Here is a 13,360-nt window from a genome sequence, read left to right on the forward strand (position 1 = left end):
ATATGCTAGAAAAATAAAGTTCCTGGCTGGAATAAATGACAACTTTATGGAGCAACTGGTTCAGGAAACGCCAAGAGAGGGAGCTAATTTACATCTAATTCTTAGTAGAGTGTAGGATTTGGTAAGAGAAGTAACACTGTTGGGGCAACTTGGCAAAAGCAATCATAACATAATCAAATTTGAATTAATGACTGGAAGAGGGACAAATAAGTAAATCCATAGCTCTAGCACTAAACTTTCAAAAAAGAAACTTTGATAAAATGAAAAAAAATAATTAGAAAAAAACTGAATGGTGCAGCTACAAAGGTTAAGAGTGTACAACAGGTGTGAAAATTGTTAAAAAAATACCATCTAAGAAGCACAGGCCAGATGTATTCCATACATTAAGAAAGGTGGAAGGAAGGCCAAACGATTGCTGGAATGGTTAAAAGGTTAGGTGAAAAAGGCTATTTTAGCCAAAAAAATCTTCCTTCAAAAATTGGAAGAAGGAAGGAAATAGGAAGAAAATAGGAAAAAGCATAAGAAAGTTAAATGTAAAACATTGATAAGACAGGTTAAAAGAGAATTTGAAAAGAAGTTGGCCATAAAAACAAAAACTCATAATAAAAACTTTAAAAAATATATCTGAAGCAGGGAGCCTGTGATGGAGACAGTTGGACCATTAGATGATCGAAAAGCTAAAGGGGCACTTAAGGAAGATAAGGCCATTATGGAAATACTAAATGAATTCTTTGCTTCAGTGTTTACTGAGGAAGATGCTGGGGAGATACCCATTCTGGAGATGGTTTTCAAGGTTGACGATTCAGATGAACTGTCCCAAATTACGGTGAACAGGAAGATGTAGTAGGCCAGATTGACAAACTGAAGAGTAGCAAATCACATGGATCAGATGGTATACATCCCAGAGTTCTGAAAGAACTAAAAAATGAAATTTCAGACATATTACAAGTAATTTGTAACCTATCATTAAAATCATCTGTTGTACTTGAAGACTGGAAGGTGGCCAGTGAAACCCCGATATATAAAAAGGGCTCCAGGGGTGATCTGGGAAACTGTAGACTTCAGTGCTGAGAAAATTGTGGAAACTATTATAAAGAATAAAATCACAGAACCTGTAGATAGACATGATTTTATGGGATGCAGCCAGCATGGATTTACCCTCACAAATCTGCTACATTATTTGAAGGGGTGAATAAGCATGTGAATAAGGGTGAACCGGTAAATGTGGTGTATTTGGATTTTCAGAAGGGGTTTGACAAAGTCCTTCATGAAAAGCTTCTAAGAAAACTAAAAAGTCATGGGATAAGAGGCAATGCCCTTTTGTGGAGTGCAAGCTGGTTAAAAGTCAAGAAACAGAGTAGGAATAAATGTCTGTTTTCACAGTGGACAAAGAAACAGTGGAGTGTCTCAGGCATATCTACTTGGACCAGTGCTTTTTAATAGGGATATGAATCGTTTATCTGATGATTGAAAATATCGTCCGATATTTTCAATATCGTCAGATATCGGGGGGTCCCCGATAGCGATAGGAAACCCCACGATTAATTTAGTGGGTTTTCTTATCGTTATGGGGGGGGGGGTGGGGGGTGGGGTGGTGGGAAGAAAGGACACAACCTAAAAACACAACCTGACCCTTTAAAATGAGTTTGTTAGTATCCCCCCACCCTCCGGACCCCCTCCCCAAAAATTTTTTAAATACCTGGTGGTCCAGAGGGGGTCCCGGGAGCATTCTCCCATGCTCGGGCCGACGGCTGCCACTAATCAAAATGGCGCCGATGGCCCTTTGCTCTTACCATGTGACAGGGGCTATCGGTGCCATTGGTCAGCCCCTGTCACATGGTAGGTGCCATATGGGCACCTGGAGGTCCAGCGGGGGTCAGGAGGTCAGCGGGGGTCAGCGGGGGTCCTGGAGGTCCAGCGGGGGTCAGGGAGCGATTTCCCGCCGCGAATCATTTTCCGTACGGAAATCGACTGCAGGAGGTCGTTCAGCGAGGCGCCGGAACCCTCGCTGAACGACCTCCTGCAGTCGATCTCCTGCCGGCGCCATTTTCCGTACGGAAAACGATTCGCGGCGGGAAATCGCTCCCTGACCCCCGCTGGACCTCCAGGAACTTTTGGCCAGCTTGGGGGGGGCCTTCTGACCCCCACAAGACTTGCCAAAAGTCCAGCGGGGGTCCGGAAGGACCTCCTGCCGTCCAATCGTGTTCGTCTATGGCCGCCGCCATTTTTCGGCGCCATTTTGGAAAATGGCGCCGGCTGAAGACAACAAGATTCAGTAGCAGGAGCCTGTTCCGGACCGCTGCCGTTCCGGACCGCCGCTGGACCCCCAGGTTATTTAAGTCATTTGGGGGGGGGTTCGGGAGGGTGGGGGATTTAATTTAAAGGGTCGGGGGTGGGTTTTAGGGGGTTTTAGTGTGCCGGCTCACGATTCTAACGATTTATCGTTATAAATCGTTAGAATCTCTATTGTATTGTGTTCCATAACGGTTTAAGACGATATTAAAATTATCGGACGATAATTTTAATCGTCCTAAAACGATTCACATCCCTACCTCTTTCCTCATGATTTCTATTACCATTTGTCTGAGGAGAGCTCAATAAAAGGGGTCCAGAATCGTTCTACTTCTGACTGATTCCAAAGAGAGGGTACTCCAATGCACATCTGGCAGGTTATAAGTGTGCCACTAACACTCCTCCCTTCAGTCCCCCTTTTTGGGTGTCATCAATCTGATTTCTGTCCAGTTCTTGCAAGTATTGAAGGTATGTACACCACACTGGTATAAACAGAAATGCCACCTCCTTTTTCCAAGATAACTCACTGTACCTTCTGCTATGTCCCTTGTATTTGAGTAGCTTTGATATTTTTTTTTTTACATAAACAGCTACTCCTCCCCCTTTTCTATCAGCACGGTCTTTCATGAACAGGTTATAATCTGATATGGCTGTTAGGGATGTGCATTAGTTTAAAACCAAATAGAAAAATGAAACAAATAGGGGCCAATTTGTTTCTTTTGTGGGGCCCCAAAACGAATTGAAGGGTCCCCACAAATTAAACATTTGTTTGAATTAGAATGATTTCTATAAGCTGTTATAGTCAATGGACTTAGAAATCATAGCAAAAGCAACAGGTTCATGTGTACAGTTAGACATTGATACAGTGTAGAGCAGGCATCCAGCAGAGAAGGAGAGGATGGGCATATTGCCAAGGAGATGAGAGGAATGATGTATCACAGTGAAGTATTTAGCTAGTCTCACCTATCGCTGCAGACTGGGTACAGTGATGCTGATCTTGAAGACTGAGGGGTCTCAGAAATTTGTTATGTAGTGCTTCTTAAGACATTGTGTGAAAGCATAGCTCTGAACTCTCTCTGATTTCTTGGTAAAGTTTTTTTCTGTGGCATATTATATAGTCTCACTGTGCCAGCACATCAACAGCCTGGCACACAAGATAGTAAAGCAAAGCAGTGAGTTAGACCTACATCATAATATTTGTATCTCTTTGTAGATTTGTGTTGCTTCACTTAAAATTGCTGTTCTGTTTTTCCTTTCTGATGACTGTAGCCTTAGGTACACTTGAGATTAGTTATTTATTCTCTGTTTTCCTGGTCGCAGGCATAGTGTGGGTAGTAGGCACTAGGCTCTACTCGGCATAAGTGAGCAGTGAGGGTAGAGCAGAGACTGCAGCATAACAGAGCCTGTATTGTGAAGCCTGTCTGAGTCAGAGAAATAGTGCAGACAGAGTAATCAGTGTGACACTCACTGTTTGCCTGACTTTGGGCACAATGTGGGCAGTGGGCACTAGGCAGTGAGCATTACAATACCACTACAAAATATTAAATCTTTGTGGTAATCTTCATATCCCCAGTGACATAAAATCAATTATGTCAGGGACAGGGAAAGGCAGAGTGGATGCAGTAAATTTAAATGAGTCCAAATTGGGCAAGTTGGTATTAGCACTGGCAGTGCCAGGAAGAACCCAGACGTAGTCCTGGACTGAAACTGAAGAGGGATTTCTTGGTTTGTTATACTGTTGTTTGTTAAACTGATTGTTTTACCCAAAAAAGCCCTCATTCTGAAGGAGAAAAAACTGGCACAAGACAAAATATGCTCAAGTATAACCATTTCACTGTTCTGAATGTGATAATAGTTAGAGTAGTGCCAGAGATTTCATGCAAAACCAGAAAATCAGGAAATGGAACAGGTTGAGGGTAGCTCAATGATGTGGTAAATAGTCTCTAAAGAAGGCAGCCCTCACTACTTTCTTGGAAAACCATCCTGCAATCAATGGAGAAACCATTGTGATGTACTAATTGTGATAAGAATCTTTACATCTGGAAACCCCATTCCACAAGAAAATCTAAATTTCACCTTGCACCTTGGGCATTTTTGTGCACTCAGCCCTACTTCTTTGCCCAGACTGTACACCTTGGAATTTCCTTTGTCACTGTGCCTTGCTGTCAAATCCTATAGCTAACATCTTGCCAGTATGGGGGAGCTGCTTTGCACCTCTCATGGTGCTCTGGAAACTTGAACCATTCTTTATGCTGGTTTGCTTGCTTTCCTCCTTCTGTTGATGGACCAAAGAAACAACAAGGAAGGCTATCTAAAAAAGCCGTGAGGGCAACAAAGTGGATTAGAAGCCAAAATGTCCAATCAGAAACTTTTTATTGAGACATATTTCCTTCTAGCAAGCCCTACTCAGGCCGTTTCACCCCCTACATTGGGGCTGCCTCAGGGGCTGCATATAGTCAATCTTAAGGATCAGTCTCATATGCCAGTTTATATCTTATGGTCTTTTCATATATCACCATTGCTGCACAGACATCAGAACGGAGACAGTCTGTGCAGCGATGGTGATAATTGAAAAGACCATAAGATATAATCTGGCATACGAGACTGATCCTTAAGATTGACTATATACAGCCCTGAGGCAGTCCCAATGGGGGGGCGAAACCCGGCCTGAGTCGGGCATGCTAGAAGGAAATATGTCTCAATAAAAAATTTTCTCCTTCTGTTGATTTCTTCCAACCAGTTTTAAGACATTTGATTAAAAAACCCTATTTTGGAACCCAATATAGGCTGACAATTACCTGTAATGCTTCTCCCATTGAATTTAATGGCAAACAAAATCAAATCAAACGAAATGAATTAGGGTCTCCATAAAATGAATTTTAATGAAATGAATTGTTTACAGCTAGACATGCCTAGTGGCTGTATCCTATTCATGGATCTCATTGAACCACATGTCATGATAGCAACAATATTCAGATCTATCTCTGCCATCAGGGCTCAGAAATGTGGAATTTGCTAATAAAATTAATGAACAAAGTATGGTCCTTGGTGCTACATGACACTCTTATAGAATATAAATATTTATGAACTGCTAACAAATGCAGAGATTTAATAAGACATTGTAGTCAAGTCGGACTTGAGAACATTGATGTAATTTAATGAGAACATGGTAGAAAGGTATATAAATAGAGCTCCTGGTTTTATAGTAATTTGCAGTAGGCTTAGTTTTTTGGCTGTTTATTTCAAATACAATACAACTGAAAACCCTCAGAAAAATACTATAAAAGCTAAAGATCTCCATATACAGCAGTCTTAAAATTAACTAGTTTAAAAACTTTAATTGTAAAGGTAAATACCACAAAATTTGGAACCAAAAACAACTATTACCCCCCCCCCCCCCAGAAGCTTTACAGAAAGAAGAGACCATAGATCCTCTGTAATGCCATTGCAACATCTGCCTTTCTGACGGAATTATCTTGGGATTTTTTTTTTGGGGGGGGGGGGAGTTTTGATCCTAGAGTTAAAATAAAAAATATAGATTTGTCCTTTTAGATGCTAAATATCCAATCCCTTTATGTGCATAAATCCAGGCTTTATGCACATAAATTGGCTGTTGTAATATTGACTTGGGCTCACTGATTGTAAAAATACATGCATAACTCGACTTTGCATCTACTTTATTGCGTACTGAGTGAGGAGAAGCATTCTGGTGTGTGTGTGGGGGGGGGGGGGGGAGGGCGGATTTGCGACTCAGTCAATTACCTGAGGATTTTCAAAGCAAACTTGTTCATGCAAGTTCGCTTTGAAAATATTCGGTAAAGTCTGCGTGTAAAATGTGCCTGCAGGCTTTATCGTTATGTGGATTGTTAGCAAATTGCTCCCTAATTGTTCTTTTGTCTTTTGAAAAATCACCCGTGTTTTCATTTCACTTCATTTATTATGTTTCTATCTCATCCTTCTGTTTGGACAATCGAAAAAGGCTACTAATTTATTTTAAAAGAGTTGCAGTGTGCAATTTATCAAACAAATAACACTGAACAAAATCAGCAACAACCTCTAATATAAAATAGGGTTCAGGGCAGAACAAGTCAGGCAAATAACCTGAATAAACTGAGACCTAGGTAACAAAACCAAGAATAGTAGCAGCGGCAGACTCACGATGTCTGACCGGCCCGGGTATTCGCCGCCCAGGCCGGCCCAGGACACATCACGTGGTCTGCCGAGCGGGGCTCTGTCACGGCCGCGCATGGCAGACCCCGTGACTGGAGCGATCGGCCCACCGGGGGATGCCTGATAGGCCAATCTGCCCCTGAATAGTAGGGTTGCAGACAAATCAGATCAAGCTCTGCGAAGGGCTATATTTTCTAGGGGTGTGCATTCGTTTTGAACGCAGATGTAAAACGCAACTTATTTATTTTTTTTAACTTAAAAAAGTGATGAGGCGCAACGATCGCGATTTCCAACTTATTCAACATAGCTATGTTGAATAAGTTGGAAATCGCGATCATTGATCCTAAATAAACACTTAAACCCCCCACCCTCCTGACCCCCCCCAAGACTTACCAAAACTCCCTGGTGGTCCAACGGGGGGTCCGGGAGCGGAGGCAGGGTGAATCACGTGACGTCGGCGTCACGTCGGAGTGACGCGGACGTCACATGGTCCACCGCGCCTCCACTCCAGGACCCCTCGTTGGACCCAACCGGAACATTTGGCCAGCTTGGGGGGGTTAGGAGGCTCCTGTACCAGGAGCCTCTGACCCCGCCCGGCCCCAGACTTCCCCGCCCCTTTTTTGAAGCCCCGGGACATACGCACATCCCGGGGCTTTATATGCATCATCAGGCCTTTCTAAAATAGGCCCGGCGCGCTAGGCTTTTTAAAATCTACCCCTAATTGTTTTAGTGCATTCTATTGTCAGCTCATAGAGCTTTCCAATTCAGCATAGTCGACACATGATTTATAAGAGGATCAACTCACTTAGTATTTTCAGTCCTTTTTTGCTTTTGTTCTTTGTAATCTGAGTATAATTATTATAGCAGTATTTGAGTTCAAATAAATTGGATACTGTATTTTAGGGATGTGAATCGTTTTCCATATCGTCTTAACGATAGAAATCGTGTGGCAGGGCAAGAAAATCGTCTTAGGCACGATTTTTTAGTTAAAAAATCGTTAAAAATCGTTTTTTCCGATTAGTGCGCACTAACTCGAGTTAGTGCGCACTAACGGGAGTTAGTGCGCACTAACTGGGAGTTAGTGCGCACTAACTGAAAATGATACAATTTGACACTTTTCAGGTCAGTTAAGGTCAGTTTAGGAATGAATATGTATTCCTATTGGCTGCCCTCTTATTTATTCATGTTACCAAGTTTCCTACTGACAGTATATGGGGGATGGGAAATGGAAACAGTTGGTAGCTTGACAAAACAAGTAATGTGATCAGTCAATGTGACTAGAACTTGTGCCCTAACCCTGATACCAGGGGTATTGTGATCTTCCTGCACACAGTGCCCTATCCCTATTAATACCAGGAGTGTTGTGATCTTCCTGCACACAGTGCCCTATCCCTAATACCAGGGGTGTTGTGATCTTCCTGCACACAGTGCCCTATTCCTGATACTGGGGGTGTTGTGATCTTCCTGCACACAGTGCCCTATTCCTGATACCGGGGGTGTTGTGATCTTCTTGCACACATCCCGATATCAGGGATAGGGCACTGCATGCAGGAAGATCACAACACTCCTGGTATTAATAGGGATAGGGCACTGCATGCAGGAAGATCACAACACCCCTGGTATCAGGGATAGGGCACTGTGTGCAGGAAGATCACAATACCCCGGAGGAGTGAGGGTCAGGCAGCTCCCCCCTGTCTGTGAAGCCAGCCTCTCACTAGTAATGCAGGGAGGGAGCTCTCTCAGACTTCACCATCCTCCCCCCCCCCCCTTACCCACACACCATTCACTAGCTGGGACATGGGGGAAGTCAGGAGTGAGGGTCAGGCAGCTCCCCCCTGTCTGTGAAGCCAGCCTCTCACTAGTAATGCAGGGAGGGAGCTGTCTCAGACTTCACCATCCACCCCCCCCCCCTCACCCACACACCATTCACTAGCTGCGACATGGGGGAAGTCAGGAGTGAGGGTCAGGCAGCTCCCCCCTGTCTGTGAAGCCAGCCTCTCACTAGTAATGCAGGGAGGGAGCTGTCTCAGACTTCACCATCCTCCCCCCCCACCCCTCACCCACATACCATTCACTAGCTGGGACATGGGGGAAGTCAGGAGTGAGGGTCAGGCAGCTCCCCCCTGTCTGTGAAGCCAGCCTCTCACTAGTAATGCAGGGAGGGAGCTGTCTCAGACTTCACCATCCACCCCCCCCCCCCCTCACCCACACACCATTCACTAGCTGGGACATGGGGGAAGTCAGGAGTGAGGGACAGGCAGCTCCCCCCTGTCTGTGAAGCCAGCCTCTCACTAGTAATGCAGGGAGGGAGCTGTCTCAGACTTCACCATCCTCCCCCCCCCCCTCACCCACACACCATTCACTAGCTGGGACATGGGGGAAGTCAGGAGTGAGGGTCAGGCAGCTCCCCCCTGTCTGTGAAGCCAGCCTCTCACTAGTAATGCAGGGAGGGAGCTGTCTCAGACTTCACCATCCTCCCCCCCCCTCACCCACACACCATTCACTAGCTGGGACATGGGGGAAGTCAGGAGTGAGGGTCAGGCAGCTCCCCCCTGTCTGTGAAGCCAGCCTCTCACTAGTAAAGCAGGGAGGGAGCTGTCTCAGACTTCACCATCCTCCCCCCCCCCCTCACCCACACACCATTCACTAGCTGGGACATGGGGGAAGTCAGGAGTGAGGGTCAGGCAGCTCCCCCCTGTCTGTGAAGCCAGCCTCTCACTAGTAATGCAGGGAGGGAGCTGTCTCAGACTTCACCATCCTCCCGCCCCCCCTCACCCACACACCATTCACTAGCTGGGACATGGGGGAAGTCAGGAGTGAGGGACAGGCAGCTCCCCCCTGTCTGTGAAGCCAGCCTCTCACTAGTAATGCAGGGAGGGAGCTGTCTCAGACTTCACCATCCTCCCCCCCCCTCACCCACACACCATTCACTAGCTGGGACATGGGGGAAGTCAGGAGTGAGGGTCAGGCAGCTCCCCCCTGTCTGTGAAGCCAGCCTCTCACTAGTAATGCAGGGAGGGAGCTGTCTCAGACTTCACCATCCTCCCCCCCCCCCCTCACCCACACACCATTCACTAGCTGGGACATGGGGGAAGTCAGGAGTGAGGGTCAGGCAGCTCCCCCCTGTCTGTGAAGCCAGCCTCTCACTAGTAATGCAGGGAGGGAGCTGTCTCAGACTTCACCATCCTCCCCCCCCCCCCCTCACCCACACACCATTCCCTCGCTGGACAAGGGGGAAGTCAGGAGTGAGGGTCAGGCAGCTCCCCCCTGTCTGTGAAGCCAGCCTCTCACTAGTAATGCAGGGAGGGAGCTGTCTCAGACTTCACCATCCTCCCCCCCCCCTCACCCACACACCATTCACTAGCTGGGACATGGGGAAGTCAGGAGTGAGGGTCAGGCAGCTCCCCCCTGTCTGTGAAGCCAGCCTCTCACTAGTAATGCAGGGAGGGAGCTGTCTCAGACTTCACCATCCTCCCCCCCCCCTCACCCACATACCATTCACTAGCTGGGACATGGGGGAAGTCAGGAGTGAGGGTCAGGCAGCTCCCCCCTGTCTGTGAAGCCAGCCTCTCACTAGTAATGCAGGGAGGGAGCTGTCTCAGACTGGTATCAGGGTTAGGGCACTGTGTGCAGGAAGATCACAACACTCCTGGTATTAATAGGGATAGGGCACTGTAAGAGATGACTGTAGTAGATTGAATAAAGATCTGATGTTTCTGCTCTCCTCACACCAAACAAAAACAACACACAAGCAGAGAAGCCCTTCTTACAAAGCTGAGCTAGTGAGTTAAGTAGGAGGAAAAGTAAACATACTGGTGCCAGTGTGGCTACTTAAAAAATACACTTACCAACAATCAATTACATATATTTGAACTGTGTACAGTTCCAGCCAGGACCACCTTTTTAAAATGCACAGTGATTGGCAAATTCAACATGCACTAGCATTTCAGGTGCCTGCTAACAAAAATAATAAACAAACAAGTTCTAGTCACGTGAGTGCTGATCATTACATTACTTTTTTTGTCAAGCTTCCAACTGTTTCCATTTCACATCCCCCCAACCATATTGGTAACATCAATAGATAAGAGCACAGCCAGCCAATAGGAATACATACATACATATTCATTCCTAAGTGACCTTTACTGACCTGGGAAGTGTGAACACTTTGTTTCATTTTCTGTTGGTGTTCGTTAGTTTCCAGTTCCATTTCCCATCCCCCCAACCATCACCTCAGTGGTAACCTTGGTAACATCAATAGATAAGAGGGCAGCCAGCCAATAGGAACACATATTCATTCCTAACTGACCTTCAGTGACCTGGAAAGTGTTTATTTGTATCATTTTCAGTTAGTGCGCACTAAATCGAGTTAGTGCGCACTAACACGATTTAACGATTTTTAACGATAAATCGTTAGAATTTCTATTGTATCGTGTTCTATAACGATTTAAGACGATATAAACATTATCGGACGATAATTTTAATCGTTGAAAAACGATTCACATCCCTACTGTATTTAGAAAGGCATGGGGTTTGTCACTATTAACTAAATCCCACCAACTCTCACCCCTTGAGTTCCATTCCTATATCTGGGAAAAAGAACAAACTAGTTTATATCTTTAATTAGATAAATCAGATCTATTAATGTTTTTTAGTGTTTTTTGATATAATACCAAGAAAGAGATCCAAGACAATAATGTTGCACTAAATTGATTGAGAAAAGCAAACTAGAATTAGGCAATTTTCGTTCTTCTAAACCTAATTTTTTTCATATTAAGACTATAGTCAGATAATTAATTCTTTCCATACCATCATCAGAGGCATGAGGCCAGAACACTGCAGGAGAGAACAATTCAAAGACAAACTTCTCAATTTGTGTACAGAAGGGAATAAATTGCTGTTAACATCAGCCTTCTGTATCCAGTTCCATTCTCTGCAACCTGTGACCCATTTCTGACTTTTATTTTACAAGTACTTGGTAAAATATGATACGCTGCATGGGCCTCTACACTGTGAAGCTTGTAGGTGTACAAAAAAAAAAACTATACACAAGTGTAAATTTCCAGAGAATAGAGCTGAATATCCTTCATGTCTGTTTGAATATACAGTATATATTTTTTTACAGCATGAGGAAAAATGCTGCAGACCGCATATGTCCAAATATTTTACCATTTAAACAACTCAGGAGTTTTGCAGAATTGGAAAGCACAGTTTTCAGACTGAAGAGAGACTTGTTGCCATTAGATTCAGCCTGGATAAATAGAAAGAAATCCGCCGATTAAGTTTCCTGATCTGTATGGAAAGAATTTGGAAATGGATTTCTGTGGGCAAATGACAGACTACCTATGTGAAAAAAATCCCTTTGAGAAATAGCCACCCCTCTCTGAGGGAAAGAGGCATCACTAAGCACAGGGTGAGAGTAGAACTGGGGACTGGGTAAGCTATGCATGGGGATTTCATTTTCTACTCTTTACTCCATATGGTTTGAACCTATATAGTGTAAAGGATCCCCGCACAACTGACTGCTATGGCATTTTCAAAGGGTCTGCAGGGAGCTTCCATTTGAAAAATAGCCTGCAGGCCCTCGGATACGTAAACATTTGACTTCTCATGTGTATCCCTTCCCTCCTTTTGTCATATTCAAACTATGGAGTTTGTAACAAAGATGGATACACTTCTTAAATGGCATGGGGGTGTAGTTCAGATTGCCTTTGGAAAATCTAGGGGAAATGTACCACATAAACTCCCCGTCAACCTCCCCTAGAACCAACCTCCCTCCCCGTCAACCTCCGCCTAGAACCATCCCTGAGCCACTTCAAAAAAGGAATCAAAACATGGCTCTTTAGACAGGCATACCCCAACACCTCTCAATCCTAATTTTGTCCTACGAACCACCTCAGCTCACGCTCAGCCTTTATACCACCCCTTCCTGCTTCCTTCCCTTGCACTCCTAGTCCCCCTTACCCCTCCCTCTCACCCCCTAGCAACCCCTCCCTCAAAGTACCCGTGCCTTACTGTACCCCTCTTCACTCTACCCCACCCGCCCCTCTCCCCCTGCTCCCTCCCTCCTTTCTCCCCCCCCACTAGCTTTTAACTATACATATGTGCACTTGCCTCCTCATACTGTAAATAAGCCCTCATATGCTAATTTCTCAAGTGTACATGCCTCGTTTAATTTGTTTATAAGTTCTTTTGCATATTTAACCCTAACTTGAATGCAAAAAAGTCGTAATTCTGCTGTTGACTCTCTTCCTTTGTATTTTGCATATTACCCAGTTAGCCCCTCCCTTGTTCATTGTAATTTCCCTTCTCAGTTACTTGTAAACCGACATGATGTGTCCTACGAATGCCGGTATAAAAAAGTGTTAAATAAATAAATAAATAAAAAATAAACTCCAAGTACGCAATGGGGCAACAACAGGCAAAGGTAGCTTGCAGTCATTTGTAAATCCAAAACTATGACAATCGCAAAGTACAAAAGAGGGTCTTCACAAGTCAAAAACTGTCCCAAAGATTCCTCTAGGAAAAGTCTGAAAAGGCAACTAGGTTTCATGGCCAGAAAAGGCTACCGAAGCCCTGAGTACCCAAATTCCTAGGCAGAGAAAAATATGTTTGCACTTGTTTGTGTTATCTACATTCTTTTCACAAACTTATTTGGATGAAAGTTTGTAGCTGGCAAAATACCCCCTTTAAAAATATTCTTCTTTTTCAAGGCACTAAAGCAGATTACATTCAGGTATTTCCCTCTCCCCAGAGGGTTTAGAATCCAAGATAATAACTTTAAAACAATCATGTGAGGTTTATAAAGTAGCACTAGTGCAAATGCATTTCTTTCAATGGAGAGTGAAGTGAGTTACACAAAGTCCCAAAGAGCAGCAAAGGCTTTGAATGCTGATTTCCC

Source organism: Rhinatrema bivittatum, chromosome 1 (genome assembly GCF_901001135.1).
Source record: "Rhinatrema bivittatum chromosome 1, aRhiBiv1.1, whole genome shotgun sequence".
In the NCBI taxonomy this organism is placed as follows: Eukaryota; Metazoa; Chordata; class Amphibia; order Gymnophiona; family Rhinatrematidae; genus Rhinatrema; species Rhinatrema bivittatum.